This window comes from Balaenoptera musculus, chromosome 7, assembly GCF_009873245.2.
Source record: "Balaenoptera musculus isolate JJ_BM4_2016_0621 chromosome 7, mBalMus1.pri.v3, whole genome shotgun sequence".
Taxonomy (NCBI): domain Eukaryota; kingdom Metazoa; phylum Chordata; class Mammalia; order Artiodactyla; family Balaenopteridae; genus Balaenoptera; species Balaenoptera musculus.
The window spans coordinates 43380062-43395474 of record NC_045791.1 but is presented as its reverse complement, the minus strand read 5'-3'; the positions used below and the strand labels follow the sequence as shown (position 1 = coordinate 43395474).

The window sequence follows — 15413 nt, the reverse complement described above, 5'->3', positions numbered from 1 at the left end:
AAAAGAGAATGAAACTTCGGGAGACAGAGGACCTTTTCACAAAAAGGCCTATTTTCTCTTAAATCGCAGTTGAAATTGCTGAGCAGTCATTTAGCCTTGAGAATATTACCAATGATAAATGGGAACAGGCAAAAGCCTACATAATTATAAGCTGTACTCTGTGCTCTTAATTACCAGCACAGAACTCTACAGCTCTTCATACCCCTGCTTTTAATTTCCCTGAGGACACCTAGAGGCTGCTGGGCAAATGTTTGCAAGTCACAACTTGTCTTATTAGAAGTAACTGAGAGAACTCCAGTGAGAAAATAAATAAGGTTTCAGAGATATCCAGATCTCCATTCATAGTCATTCCCAAGATGTTTAGGTTGTGACTTTAAATGTATAATATGATAAAAGTTTAAAACCAGATACAACATTTTTATACCATGCAACACACTTTCTTACTCCTACTGTTGAATACTCTTGAAGACAGGACTAAAAATCCCCGGGTAGCCTGACAAACCAACTTCTCAAACCTGCCTCTGTGCCAAAATTACGCAAATCTCTACTCTTTTGAGGGCCACTCCAGTTTTCCTCAAATGTGAATATTCAGATCTAGTTAAGTCCCAACACTTGTTATGCTACCCTACTGTGGAGGAGCAAGAGTTTATTAAAAAATTTGATTCTCTGTTTCATTTCCTTTTGCATCTGGAAAAAATTAAAAGATGCTATAAAATAAAGATTCCAAATCTTATTTTTAACTGAGACCACATCTTGTGTAAAATGTGTTAATTTCTCTCTTAATACAAGTCAGAGAATAAAAATTAAAAAGCCTAGTCAACCAAAGATAAAATCAGAGTTGAAGTGCAGAAAACATGTCCAGTCTAGATATGCTTGTTGATGGGTGAGAGTGAATAAGCTGTTACCTTTCTGTGGACCTCAGTTCCCTCATCTGCCCCAGTTTAGAATGTCTGGGGTACAGCATGCTGTAGGACATGGGTTCCCAACCTGTCAGTACATTAGAATAATCCAGGGCAGTTTCAAAAAACACATCAGCCATACCTGTCCAAGACTTCTTGGATCATAATTTTTTTTGGTGGGGGGAGGGTGGTGAGAGGAGGAAGAGGGAGAAGCAAGTGTGAGAGATTTAGAATCACTGCCATAGGGGATCAAGTCATAACTGGGAAAGCACTGTACTCTGTAAAACACTACACAAATATGCACCAAGGCAGGGAAATAGGCTTTCATAAAGTGTCCTTTTGTTCCACAGTGATCTGCTTTATGAACTGTTCCAAAAGAAGGGTATAGAATTGAGAAACAAAAATAGCAGTTGCTAAGGTAGATGTTCTTAAAAAAAAAAAAAAAGGAATTTTGATACTTTGGCAGATGGTCCAGAGCAACAGCACTCTTGTTGATCTTGGTTCCATGAAATTTCCACAATTCATCAGTCTATGTGACAACTGTTTTCTCTATTAATGGAAGAGACACCATTAATGGCATTTGCACTGAAGTTCATGCTGAAAGAGAAATCTGAGTGTGACCAGAGCTCTTCTCCCACCAAGCAGTCCTTATAACTTGATTCTACCCCTACCAATACTCTAAATCATCTCAATTCTATTTAAATTATCTAACTATCTACAGATAGTTTAGAAAGAACATAGATCCCAGTGCCATGCCTTCAATCTGAATAGGCACACAGCTATGAACCAGAAGGACCATCTTAGTCTTATAATTGAATGGGAAGCTTCCCAACAGTGGTGGTGGTTCCCTATTTCCTCCTGGGAAACATTAGGGACAGGGGTAGAGACTGACACCTGCTGAGGTAAAAATTGCTTGCTGCTTTACATAAACTACCTTATTTTAATGTTCCCTTTCCAGGTAAGGAAACTGAGCTCCAAAAGGTTAAATACGTTGCCTGAGGTCAACAAATTAGAAAATGGAAGACCAAGATAAATCCAGGTCTCTTTGATGTGAGAGTCCAACATCCTAGCTCTTTTCACCCTAATTTAGTTTTTATTTTATTTTTAATCAAAGCATAACATATCTACATTTTAATGAGTAAAATAACTTTATAAGGTTTAAGAAAAACAGTAGTACCTTACTCTCCTCCCTTCCCATTTCCTGCTTCACCCTGGCAACAATTTTCAGTTCTTTTGGTTGATTCCTCTTTTTTTTTTAAAATAAATTTATTTTTATTTTATTTTTAATTTTTGGCTGCATCAGCTCTTCGTTGCTGCACACGGGCTTTCTCTAGTTGCAGCGAGCGGGGGCTACTCTTCGTTGCGGTGCACGGGCTTCTCATTGCAGTGGCTTCTCTTGTTGCGGAGCACAGGCTCTAGGCGTGTGGGCTTCAGTAGTTGTGGCACACAGGCTCTAGAGCGCAGGCTCAGCAGTTGTGGCACACAGGCTTAGTTGCTCCGCAGCATGTGGGATCTTCCCTGACCAGGGCTCGAACCCGTGTCCCCTGCATTGGCAGGCGGATTCTTAACACTGCGCCACCAGCGAAGTCCCTTTTAGTTGATTCTTTTTGGTATTATCTCTGTATCTCTAAATAACATGCTAATATTGCCACTACTGATTTTTCAGTTTTACTTGTCTTCCCACTCTGCAAAACAAGGATTCAGCTCTCTTTAAAATCTCCCCTCCCTTTATATCCTCCCCATTATCCTCATATAGTTATATCCTATTTTTTGGTTAGATTTGCATTCTACTTTAACTTTTTTATGACTACGTAATGCTATTCACTGCTGAGCCATATAATATACTATGGCTCCTTTTCCTTTCCTGAAAAACATTTTTCCTGAAAAAACTTCTTGTTTCTTTTATTTCTTATTATCATTACTACAACTCCTCAATCCATTGAGACACTTCAATTATTCTATCAATTTCATCTACTTAGAAGAATCTCTCCTTGAGCTTTCTGACTTGCTCGAGACTAGATTTGTTGATTTCTATGCCTAGAGGAAAGTCTTCATCTTGAGACCCTCTTTCAACTTGAATTTGATGATTCCCTTTATTCACCTCTCTCTCTAGCTGAATCCCTCATTTTCAGCATCCCAAATCTTCATCCTTCTTGTTTTACTCCCCAATTTGGTGGAGTAAACCCTCTAGTAGCTTCCTGATAAAGTGCCTGCAAAGTAAATTTTTTGAGACCCTGTATAACTGAAAATATCTTTACCCTCAGATTTAACTGATAGTTTGCCAGGTTAAGAGTTCTAGGTTGGAAGTAATTTTTCCTCAGAATTTTGTAAGTTTTACTATGCTCCCTTTTGTTTTTGTTGAAGTCCAGAGCCATTCTAATTTCTGATCTTGTACTTAACCCATGTGGAAGTTCATCCTTCAGTCCTTGCTAATTTTCTTGAATAACTTTTTGGGCAATTTCATTCTTTCTGTGTCCCTTTCTGGGACTCCTACTATCTGGATGTTAAATTTTCTGAAGTGGTACTCTAACTCCTCCCACCCTCCTTCTTCTTTATTTGTTTGTTTATTTATTTATTTTTAGCTGCATTGGGTCTTCATTGCTGCGCGCAGGCTTTCTCTAGCTGTGGCGAGCGGGGGCTACTCTTCGTTGAGGTGCACAGGCTTCTCATTGTGGTGGCTTCTCTTGTTGTGGAGCATGGGCTCTAGGTGCTCGGGCTTCAGTAGTTGTGGCATGTGGGCTCAGTAGTTGTGGCTCGTGGGCTCTAGAGCACAGGCTCAGTAGTTGTGGCACATGGGCTTAGTTGCTCTGCGGCATGTGGGATTTTCCTGGACCAGGGCTCGAACCCATGTCCCCTGCATTGGCAGGCGGATTCTTAAGCACTGTGCCACCAGGAAAGTCCTCCTCCTTCTTTTTAAACAAACATTTCTTCCCTTATTTTATAGATAAAAATATCTTAAGCCTGTTGTCTTTGACAACCAGCATTATGATACCAAATGATATCTAACCAATCCTGAATAAAAAGTAATAATCAAAGAAAGTAGTGGTGTTTTTGGAGCTCCACTGAGGCTGTAGGTGTATGAGCCAAACAATGTTCTACCACCAATTGCCCAGTTCAACCAGAGCAGCTCAACTGTGATTAGTTATATACATTGGGATTTCAAGTTTGAAAAGAATCACAGGCCTAAAGGTAGATTTCCACCACCTCCACCCCTAAAATGATTTATAAATCTTTAACAAGTCAACTTTTTGGGGACAAGTAGAGACAAGCGTGGGTGATTTAGTAAGTAGAAAAAGGTCCTCTGCTGGGTTTCCCCCACTGCTGAGACTATTCTGCTTCTGAGTAAGTGTTCTACCAGGGTTCACACTTGTGGTAAGAGGTCAGTTTAAATCTACAGAAGCTTCAGGATGGGGGAAGGATCCCATAGAGTAACTATGACGTCTTCCACTCTGCCCTAGAAAAGAAAGTCACCTGCTTTTCCCAACCCCTCAGGGTATGAATAATAATAAGAGTTCATATTCTATTTCAGAAAAGTTGCCATCGTAGCAAACGAAGAGGTGAATAAGTGAGATACATCCTGTCTTTTCTCTGTCTTAGCTCTATGTTTGCCTCCTCACTCACAAAAAGCAACAGAAGCAAAAAGTAGAAAATAAGTCAATAATGTAGTATATACACATAAATAAAATAACATCCTCTGTCTTAGATGGTTAAGGTAAACTTTTAAAGACACTAAAAAGTATGTGTGTTTTCCTTGCTTGAAGAAAGGAAATGGAAGAGAAAAACTGTCACTCCTGACATTTACTTACGATCATTTCCCACTTTTAAGAGAGTTCCATAACACAAGCAGCCAATTCCCCAAAATGACAGCTTGCATTTCTGTTCTCACTTTCCAGGTTGTAAACTTCGGTTATGGATATACCCATAGCACACTGCACTACACTGTTACTGTGTTCCAATCAGGCAGCTAAAATAATAGAAACTTAAATATCATAGATCCAGCGATGTCAGAATTTGGATTTTGTATTTTTTTCATAAGCTGGATTGCTAAATGCATCAGGATAAACAAGGTAAGACAATCCCACGGATCAAACCAAAAGCTCCCCAGACCAGGTTCTCCACTTTGCTGGATGTTAAGACTTGGTGAAACTTTTTGTGTTATCTTCTAAGAGTTAAAAGAAGACTTTACAGCCAAAGACCACACCCATGAGTCTCAGCTTTGCCTCATTTCCTTTTTTATCTCCAGTAGGACCTCTCTCAAACTGTTTATCAAATTCTATGGGTTGAAGTGCAAAACTAAATAGTATTAACACCAAAAAGGAAATTAGGCATGTGATGTTCTACCCATCTGAGGTAAACATAAACACTGCATTGCTCAGTTAGCTTGCTCAGCCCATGTAAGGGGTATCCTCTTCTTCTGAGTAGGGGCCATGTTAGAATCTGGAGATGGGGGAGGGGGAGTTATCAGTTTAAAATGGCTATTTAATATTAAAAATCTGTTTTCATAAATCGTATAAAGAAAGGCTCTACAGAATATTCTTGGATGGGGAAAACTGCAAGAGAAAGTTTATATTCAGTATGAGGAGGTGTAAGAGAGGACTTCGTGGGAAGGAAGGGCACATATCTCCTAGGATTTGTGGTATTTTAATGTTTATAAAAAAGGAAATATGGATTTTAAAAGGTTGAAAAACATCGATATCAAGGGAAAGGCATTTCTAGTTTAGGGATAGCAAATATATAAAATCATGAAATTACATTAAAGTAAAAGCCACATATTTATTAACTATAAATAGTAAAACCACTTAAATATCCCACAGGAACAGTTGATTTTCTTCAAGCAATTTACAATAGTATATTATCTTGAAGGGACCTGAGTCCCTGATTTCTGTCCTTAGAGCAAGTCATTCTCCACAGCAAAATTACCTGAGTGCGTTTATTCTGCTGCTCAAGAGAACAATTCTCCATACCTCATTCTACTGCAAATATCTCAAGCATTCTTATAACTTCAACTAAGTAACCATCAAAATGGAACACATATTATTTTTCTTAGTCCACTCAATTTCCTATAATTCCTTACAGCAATGACTTGAAAGACAGACTGTTTTCACTGTTAACGACCTATTTTCAATAGACCCTTCTTTTTCGCAAAGAAAAAGTATTGGTGGTAAGTGAAAGCTATTACAGATCATTGGTGCTCAAACTGTTTACTCTCATAATTTAGTAATGATAATTACCATCACAGAGAGTGTATCTCTGAAGGTAAAAGGAGGAAAACTCAGGTTACTGTCCAGGACATTTCCCCCATGAGACAAATAATTATCATTGTTATTTACTTCCCAAACTTTTTTCTTAAAAAAAAGTAAGTCTCTTAGGGATGTTTTTCTTGCTTGTACAATACCACAATGTGAATACATTCAACACTACTTAAAAATGGCTAAGGTGGTAAATTTCACAATTTAAAAAAATGTTTTTATAGACTAGGGATTGAAAACCTATAACATATGCATTACATAGGTCCCAAAGGCTTGTTTTCAGTTGCAAAGGCTCTGGTACCACTGCCTGTTCCAATCCTCCTCAACTTTTTTGAACAGCTGTCAAACACTGCATGTAGTTCAAAAGACTGTACACTAATTAGTCACCCACCCACAAGGGAGTTCAATACATATTCTCTCTTATCCTTTTTTGAAAATGATTCAGAATCTTGGTCCTGGACCAAAAAGAAATTTGGTTACCTATTCTCGGTAATAGTCTCCTCTTTCCCTCTACCCATGACTGAAAACCAAAGCGGCAAGCATAAAAGATAGCATGGGAGGAATGGCAGCCACAACATAAATCCAATAGAAAATAGAAACTAAAATTTGGCTTGACATAATTAAACACAACCAACTTGAAATTGAACAGTAATATTTATTCATGCTTAGAAAGGTGTTAGAAAACAAAAGGATAAATAGTAGGAAGAGCTAATCAGCTAAAGCATAAGAATACGGTTGGCTCTTGAACAACAAAGGTTTGAACTGCACAGGCCTACCTATCCACGGATATTTTCAAGAGTAAATACTACAGTACTATATGATTTGTGGTTGGTTGAATCCCTGGATGTGGAACTCCCAGTATGGTGGAACCACAGATACGGAGGAACCTTGGATACAGAAGGTTGACTGTAAAATATATGCAGATTTTCAAATGAGCAAAGGGTTGGCATGCCTAACCCCTGTGTTGTTCAAGGATCTACTGTCGTTAGAATAGTGAAGTTTTACATCAACAGGCTATCTATTTTTTACCATTTCCTCAAGATAATAGGTATGCTTTCAAAAAACATGCAAGTCCTTATTTATTTAGGGCACGCCCCCCAAATTATGCCAATAATTATTTGTTCTAGATTAATAGATAATAATTTAAGATACTCAAATATCCAAGCATTGACATAATGCCTGTATTCTTCTGTAAATAACATTTACGAGTGTCTTGAAGTCTCCTCTACAGTTCACAGATGTATACTGCTAAACTGCATTATCTAAGGTAATAGTCTTGAAAGTAACCAAAAAGTATTTGAAATAATCATTTATAAAAGTTAATAACTCTACCAAAGATTACATAATACAGTACTATCCACATATTAACAGTAAACCGTTAGCTGAGTAAAACGGTGGGCTTTGGTTGGATGGTTTGTATTCCTTAGAAGCCAGCCCTGTTCTTATGTGTGTGCACAGGCCATGTACATACCTAGACTGTGCTACTGATTTTCACTTCATATTAAATAAGTAAAAGCATGCTGAGCTTGCATATTTTCTTAACCACTCATTTTGAAACTCCTCTATGGGATTTGGCTAGAGTAGAATGTCAGCTTGGTTACTACCTCTAAGGCAAGAAATTTCCTGGCAAAATTGGGAAGCTGATGACAACAAAGTGAAACTGATGCTTTCTCAGTTGAGTTTCCCTCTTGGTTTCTTTCAGGGCATAGAAGAGCTTGCCCATGTAGAAGCAACACTCTTTCCTTCATAAACTGGAGTAGAGAAGAGAAAAAACAGTAAAACACTTTATTATCAGCCTCAGTCTACCTACAGCATTTTCCCAGAACAGGGGGAAAAAAAAAAAAAAAGATGGGGGACAAAAATAACCAGGATCAGTACAGCAGTTCTTCTTTCTTGACATTATTGGTGTTTCACACCCTTTCTTTTATAAGGATTTACTCTAAGGAGTTTTTGTTTGTTCACCTTTTAAAGTTCTGGACCTTTTTGCTGAACATTATTGCTGTTTTTAAGAAAAATGTACAATTGACCCTTGAACAACATGGGTTTTAAGTGCATGGATACACTTACAGGTGAATTTTTTTCCCACTAAAAATATACTACAGTACTATACTATCTGCAGTTGGTTGAATCTGAGGATGCAGAACCTCGGACATGGAGGGCTGACTATAAATTACATGCAGATTTTCAACTGCTGGTAGGCTCGGCACCCCTAACCCCCAAGTGTTATTCAAGGGTCCACTGTACTTTCAGATGGGTTCATGAGTGAACCCATCAAATAGATGGGTTCAAATAGAGAGCTCTTAAGACTGTATTTAAACTACCTCAGAGCAGAGAAAGAAGGAAATCTTCTCAATTCTTTTTACAAAATCAGCATAGCCTTGACATCAAACTGTGCCAAAGATAACAGTAAAAAGATAACTACAGATGAAACTCAATTACTGATTTTAAATAAAAATGTGACCGAAAAGAAACCTATATGCTTGAATATTACACAATGACCAAGTGTAAGGTTGGTTCAAAAACTAGAAATTGGGCTTCCCTGGTGGCGCAGTGGTTGGGAGTCTGCCTGCCAATGCGGGGGACGCGGGTTCGAGCCCTGGTCTGGGAGGATCCGACATGCCGCAGAGCGACTAGGCCCGTGAGCCACAATTGCTGAGTCTGCGCGTCTGGAGCCTGTGCTCCGCAACAGGAGAGGCCGCGATAGTGAGAGGCCCACGCACTGCGATGAGGAGTGGCCTCCGCTCGCCGCAACTAGGGAAAGCCCTCGCACAGAAACGAAGACCCAACACAGCCATAAATAAATAAATAAATAAATAAAAATTAAAAACAAAACAAAACAAAACTAGAAATCAAGGGTAAAAATGAACTTATTTACAAAACAGAAGTAGAGTCACAGATGTAGAAAACAAACTTACCAAGGGGGAAAGTGGGGGAGGGATAAATTGGGAGATTGGGATTGACATATACACACTACTATATATAAAATAGATAACTAATAAGAACTTGCTGTATAGCACAGGGAACTCTACTCAATACTCTGTAATGGCCCATATGGGAAAAGAATCTAAAAAAAAAAAAAGTGGATGTATGTATATGTATAACTGATTCACTTTGCTGTACACCTGAAGCTAACATAACATTGTAAATCAACTATACGCCAATAAAAATTTTAAAAACCACAAAAAACAAACAAAACAACAAAAACCCTAAAAATCTACTAAAACAATTTGCCATTCTAACAGGTCAAGGAAGAAAAGCACATGATAGGCCATGATAGATGCCAAAATGCCGTATGACAAAACTCAACTTCTACTCCTGATAAAAATGTTTAGTTAAGTAGTAATGAAAAGACATCATCTTGACAACAAGAAATATACAGACCAAATGAACACTCAACATCTGTTAGTTAAAACTGCTCTCCAAGTGCTAGCCAATGCAAACAGACCAAAAGAAAAAACAAAAACAGAAAAACCCAACTTTAGACACAATCCAAAATCCATTCCCTGCAAAAATCCCAGTAGCTAGAAATATTAAAGATACTTCCTTGATAAATATAATTATTTGAAATTTACTCTAAAATTCATATTTAATGATGACACAGTAAAAACATCCACAAACTAAGAAATATGATAAGGATGGCCTGAATCAATGTTATTATATATCACTGTTCTGGAGAAGCTAGAAATTTATTAAACCAAAGAAAGAAAGAAGTATAAAGAAGGAGATAAGATTATATTTAGATGACTGTTTTCCTAGAAAATTCAAGAGAAAAAATTTATTACAACTAATAAGTTTAGAAAGTTGGCCAGATATATAAATTATCTACATACCAGTCACAAAATATTAGTGGATGGCTAAAACCCCCCCAAAAGTTATGTTTTAATGAAACATAAACAGTTTACTTTAAATTTTACCTGAGAAGAGAACACAATCACCAAGGATATTTTGAAAGAGGCAAATGAAGATGGACTTGCTTTATGAATTACTAAGAAGTGCCTAATCAAAGAGATTGGTATTTGTATAGGAAGAGGCAAATAGAACACAGCAACAGAAGAATCCAAAAAAAAAAAAGACTCATATACAGGTGGAAATTTACTATATTAAGGTAGTATTTCTAGTCAGTTGGGAAAGAATTGATTTCAGCAAATGACTTCAGGAAAAATGGCTAAACCCTATCTTATACAATGTACAAAAATAATTTTCATACGTTTTAATGAGTAAAGCATACAAAACTATAAAAAGAATTAACAGACAATACAGGAAAATATTTTAATAATTTTTGAGTAAGGACAGCATTCTTAAGCGATACAAAACCTGGGCATTTAAACCAAAGACGGATCGTTCTTGAAAATATTTGCCATATAATTCACAGAGGATTAATATGTCTGTATCCTAATGAAGTACAGATAATTTTGTAGAACAAGGGCAAAATATACAGACAGGCCATATCAAGAAGCGGTTAACTACATATGGTACATCCAGGCAAAGGAATACCATGCTGACATTAAGATAAAGTAGAGCTACATGTGGCAAGATTTCCACCATATATTTTTCATCTGAAAAACCATATAATAGGACTGTATGCGTATATAATCTCATTTTCATAAGAAAGCGAAACAACATGTTTACGTACACATAAGAGAGATGTGGAAGGCGTTGGAGTACCTGTGGTTGGGGAGAGGGCTGTGAAAGAGTTACATTTTCTGCTTTATGCATGACTATCACTTTAGGGTTCTCCTCCCCTCCCTAATGAGAGGGGCAAAATAATTTTTCAGCAGAATACAGAGCTTGCTTCTCTGCTACCTCTCGTCTGAAATGTGTATTCCAACCGTGGTAGGGAAGCAGATCACGTTATTTTCCCTCACTTTCATGTCATTTCACTTCCTTTACTACCGTTTCTCTCTTCAGATATAGCTTGTCAAAAGAATCTGTGAGATAAATGACACTTTACATAGAAAAGGCTGCACTACTTCTGCTTGTTACAGCATAATAAGAGACACAAAGACTCTTTGGTTTGAGTGTCTTCCCCCTTCTTTCTTCACTTCGTGACAAGCACAGCTTGTGACACCCGTAACTCGTCGCTAGTCAGTTTACGCCGCACTGGGGATTCCACCTAACGCCCGGTTCCCACTGGGGGCAGGGTTTGCTTCTGCTCTTTCCGCCTCAGCCATCTATTCTCTCCGTGACCCTCGGGGAAGTTACCCAACTTCTCATTGACAAGGCTATGATGCCACCCCACAGGAAAGCTGAGAGCGGAACTGTGCAATAATCTTGGGGAAAAAACAACAGAAAGAACCGACGAAGTTTTCGGAAGAGTAACAACGATAGTACTAGCTTCTGGAAGGCAGCCCGCATCCTCAAAGGAGGCTGGGACCTCCAGGCGGGGTCCACTGCTCACCCTGACATCGCAAGCCCTGCCTCCCCGGTGGCTAGCCAAGAAGTCAAATCACCGAGAGCAGCCGACGCGGAGTCGGGCAGGATCCCTCGCCTGCCGCCGTCGCAGCGGGGGCCGTCGTTGCTGCGCTGACGTCGCGGGCCCGGAAAGCCCCTCCCGGGTCCGCTAGGGGATGGGGACCCAGGTGGTTTTCTCTCGCACAAAGTCCCTCCCCACTCAGAACTGCTTGTCTCTGCAGCTCCTCGGCTTCTCTCCCTGCGGCTCCCATACGGCCAGCGTATCCCTCTCGCTCACACACACAAGTTCTCCGTCGCCGTGCCCGACGGCTTCGGACACACCAACTAGCTCGCGAAGTTTCTTACTCACAGTTCAGGGCTTCCGCGGCAGTCTCTCACGCCTAGGGTCGCCGGCGCCCGGCGGAGTGACTCCAACCGGAAGTTGTTTTCCGTTCCAGTTCAGAGGGCAGCGCCTGCGCGCGGAGCATTAACCCTTCACCCTCCACCTCTCCAGGCCTGACCTCTCCGGCCCCGCCCCTCCCCGCCCCGCCCACTCTCGCCCCTGTCCCGCTCATCCAAGCGAAGCCCCGCTCATCCAAGCCCCACCCAGCGCAGCCCCGCCCCTCCTCGCAGGGAAAACCACAGCCACGGAAAGGCATACAATGTCAAGTTTCAAGGTCACCTGAGTGTGTTGGCTAGCTTTTTGCCAAACCACAAATAACAGGGTCTAGCATCACCCAGTGTGTGAGCTGAGAATCACCTGAGAATTACGCAAGAATCACCTGAGAGGCTTGTTAAAGATGTAGATTCACCCCCTAGAGATTCCCAGAGTTCAGAGCAACTGGGGTGAAGCCCAGGAACCCGAATTTTCAACATATCCCTATATGAATGTGATTAAGGTGATTAAGCTCCACACTCTGAGAAAAATTACACACACACACACACACCCATTTGTTTTTCCCCCAACTAGTAACACCTTTCATTAAAAGTACTTGCTAAAGTTGAATGATTGCTACATGCAAGTAGACCTTTAACATTTCCCATGACTTAACGATTCCCCATTATTCCATTTCCTAGCCATGCTTGAATATTCTCCAAGAGAGAAAGCTTAGACAGATACCTCAAGAAAAGTTTTAGCTCGGATACCTACTACCTCAGGCAAGTTGCTTAACCTAATGAACACTGGTATTCTAAAATCTGACAAATGACAATGATAACCTACTGCACTGGATGGATGGTTGCAGAATCAATCGATAATGTAAGCAAAAGTCGTGGTAAAGTTCAGAATGCTCTGTAAATGAAAGGTGTCGTCTGGAGTCACTCATGTCATGCTGGCTCCTTCCCACCACCAAGGACTCCTTGGTCCCTAGGAGTCCCTAGGACTCCTTTCAGGAAAAGAGCAGTCAAATCCACAGCACATGTGGAAGCTTCCTGAGAGCACTGAAGGCTGGGACTCTCCACATGGACTGGAGCATAACTGTATCTGGCTGAATGCATGTAGCACTTCCAGAAGCTTCCATGGTGATGACCTACTATTTATTTAATTAAACATTATTTTTAAAACTCACTATTTTTGCATATATCTGACAAGGGTTAATGGTGTTTGAAAAAGACTTTATCACCAAGCACAAGCATACTAAGGGTGCTGAAATAGTGATTTCATAGCAAAGATTAAAATGACCATGAGTACTATATATTGTTGTCAGGCAGAGCCTGCTCTAGAACATAGCTCTATATCCATAGACTTGATGAAATTTCCAAAGTTGGGAACTCTCCTGTCCTAGTGATCTTGGCTAAGCCATACCTGGACAGGTCTTCAGTCCATCCAAGAATCTTTATTCATCCTGAGAGTTGCAAGCCTAGCCCTGGGATCTTGAGCTCCTTTTTTTTCTAGTCATGCTGTCCCATATAACTTAGAAGCTGCTATCTCCCCAGGGGAGTCCAGGATCTTGCTGCTCCTAGGATAGTATCTTTTCTCTGTTAGAGCAGAAGGATGGGGTTCTGACTGCCTCAGTTTCTCCCTGCACTTCTGAATCATGGACGTTTATACTTCTTTCCTTAGGCCAGTAAGTCCAAGAATTTAAAAACTTGCCAAATTGCAGTGTATTCTACTTGGTTAACTTGAATATTGGGCTTATTTTTTAAAGTCAAAGCCAAAACATAATTTAAAAAACATTTTCTTTTTTTAAAACAGAAACTTCTTGTGTATAGCATTGTGACCAGTTGAACAGTTTTCTTGTAATAAGTAATTGAGTTAAACATGACAGTACAGCACATTTTTAAAAAGAATTTTTAAGAGTAATTTTAAGTTCACAGTAAATGTGAGAGGAAGATACAGAGATTTACCACATACTCCCTACCCTGAAACATGCATAAGACTCTTTCACCATCAACACTTCCTATCAGGGTGATACGTTTGTCACAGTTGATGAACCTACATTGACATACTATTATCATTCAAAGTCCATAGTTTCCATTAGGGTTCACTCTTGGTGTTGTACATTTGATGGGTGTGGACAGAGGCATAATGCCATGTATCTATCATTATAGTATTATACTACAATATACTGGAGGATACTAGTATACTCTATACACTCTGACGTGTATCCATCATTATAGTATCATACTATACAAGAATAATTTCATTGCCTTAAAAATCCTCTGTGCTCCACCTATTCATCTCTTCCTCCCCCTAATCTCTGACAACCACTGATCTTTTTACTGTCTCCATAGTTTTGCCTTTTCCAGATTGTCATATTGTTGGAACCATACAGTAGCTAGCCTTTTCAGATTGGCTTCTTTCACTTAGTAATATGCATTTGAGTTTCCTCCATGCCTTTTCATGGCTTGATAGATCATTTCTTTTTAGCACTGAATAATATTCCATTGTCTGGATGGACCACAGTTTATTTATCCATTTGCCTACTGAAGGACACCTTGGTTGCTTCAACTTTTGGCAATTATGAATAAAGCTGCTATAAACATTAGTGCACAGGTTTTTGTGTGCACATGTTTTCAACTACTTTGGGTAAATACCAAGAAGCGTGATTGTTGGGCTGTAGAGCAAGAGTATGTTTAGTTTTGTAACAAGCTGCCAAAGTGTATTCCAAAGTGGCTGTACCATTTTGCATTCCCACCAGCAATGAATGAGAGTTCCTTTTGCTCCACATCCTCATCAGCATTTGGTGATGTTAGTGTTCTGGATTTAGACCATTTGAATAGGAGTGAAGTGGTATCTCATTGTGTTTTAATTTTCATTTCCCTGATGACATATAATGTGGAGCATCTATTCACATGGTTATTTGCAATCTGTATATCTTCTTTTGTGAACTATCTGTTAAGGTATTTGGCCTATTTTAAAATTGGGTTGTTTGTTTTCTTATTGTTGAATTTTAAGAGTTCTTTGTATGTTTTGTATAACAGTCCTTTATCAGATGTATCTTTTGAAAATATTTTCTCCCAGTCTGTGGCTTGTCTTTTCATTCTTTTTACAGTGTCTTTTGCGGAGCAGAAAAATTTAATTTTAACAAAGTCTAACTTATCCAGCACTGTTTTTGAGCAAATTGAAGGAGCTGCTTTGACTATTTCTAATTTAAATAGTAGAATTTAATAATACACTCAGAATCTAAAACTGAATTCATGAGCATTTTGAAATATGAAAGTGCTAAACACTTTAAATAAGGAAAGAAAAAATTAAACACACATTTCTTAACTATATATTTTTATCTCTTTCCACTCCCATGATGTTGTAGTCATGAAGAGAAGTGGCTGCATACTGCTCCAGTGTCTGAAACATGCATAAATGTTGGGGTAAGTGGATGAGTTTTGTGCTAAAACGGTGTCAAACATTTTCCTTTTTTTATAATGATGATGA

The 15413-nt window shown here is 39.2% G+C and overlaps 1 protein-coding gene across 7 annotated transcripts in view; it reads right to left on the bottom strand.

Annotated features, from left to right (window-relative positions):
• TANK (TRAF family member associated NFKB activator) overlaps positions 1-15413 on the bottom strand; it is a 97054-nt gene that overhangs the window by 69702 nt on the left and 11939 nt on the right. For 3 of the 7 annotated variants that reach the window (XM_036857748.1, XM_036857754.1, XM_036857756.1), the window contains exon 1: positions 11910-12010. The exons of the other annotated variants lie outside the window; for them this stretch is intronic. The gene's annotated coding sequence lies outside the window, so the exon portion shown is untranslated. Of the gene's footprint in view, positions 1-11909; positions 12011-15413 lie in introns of those variants that run through there. 7 annotated transcript variants of the gene reach the window in all.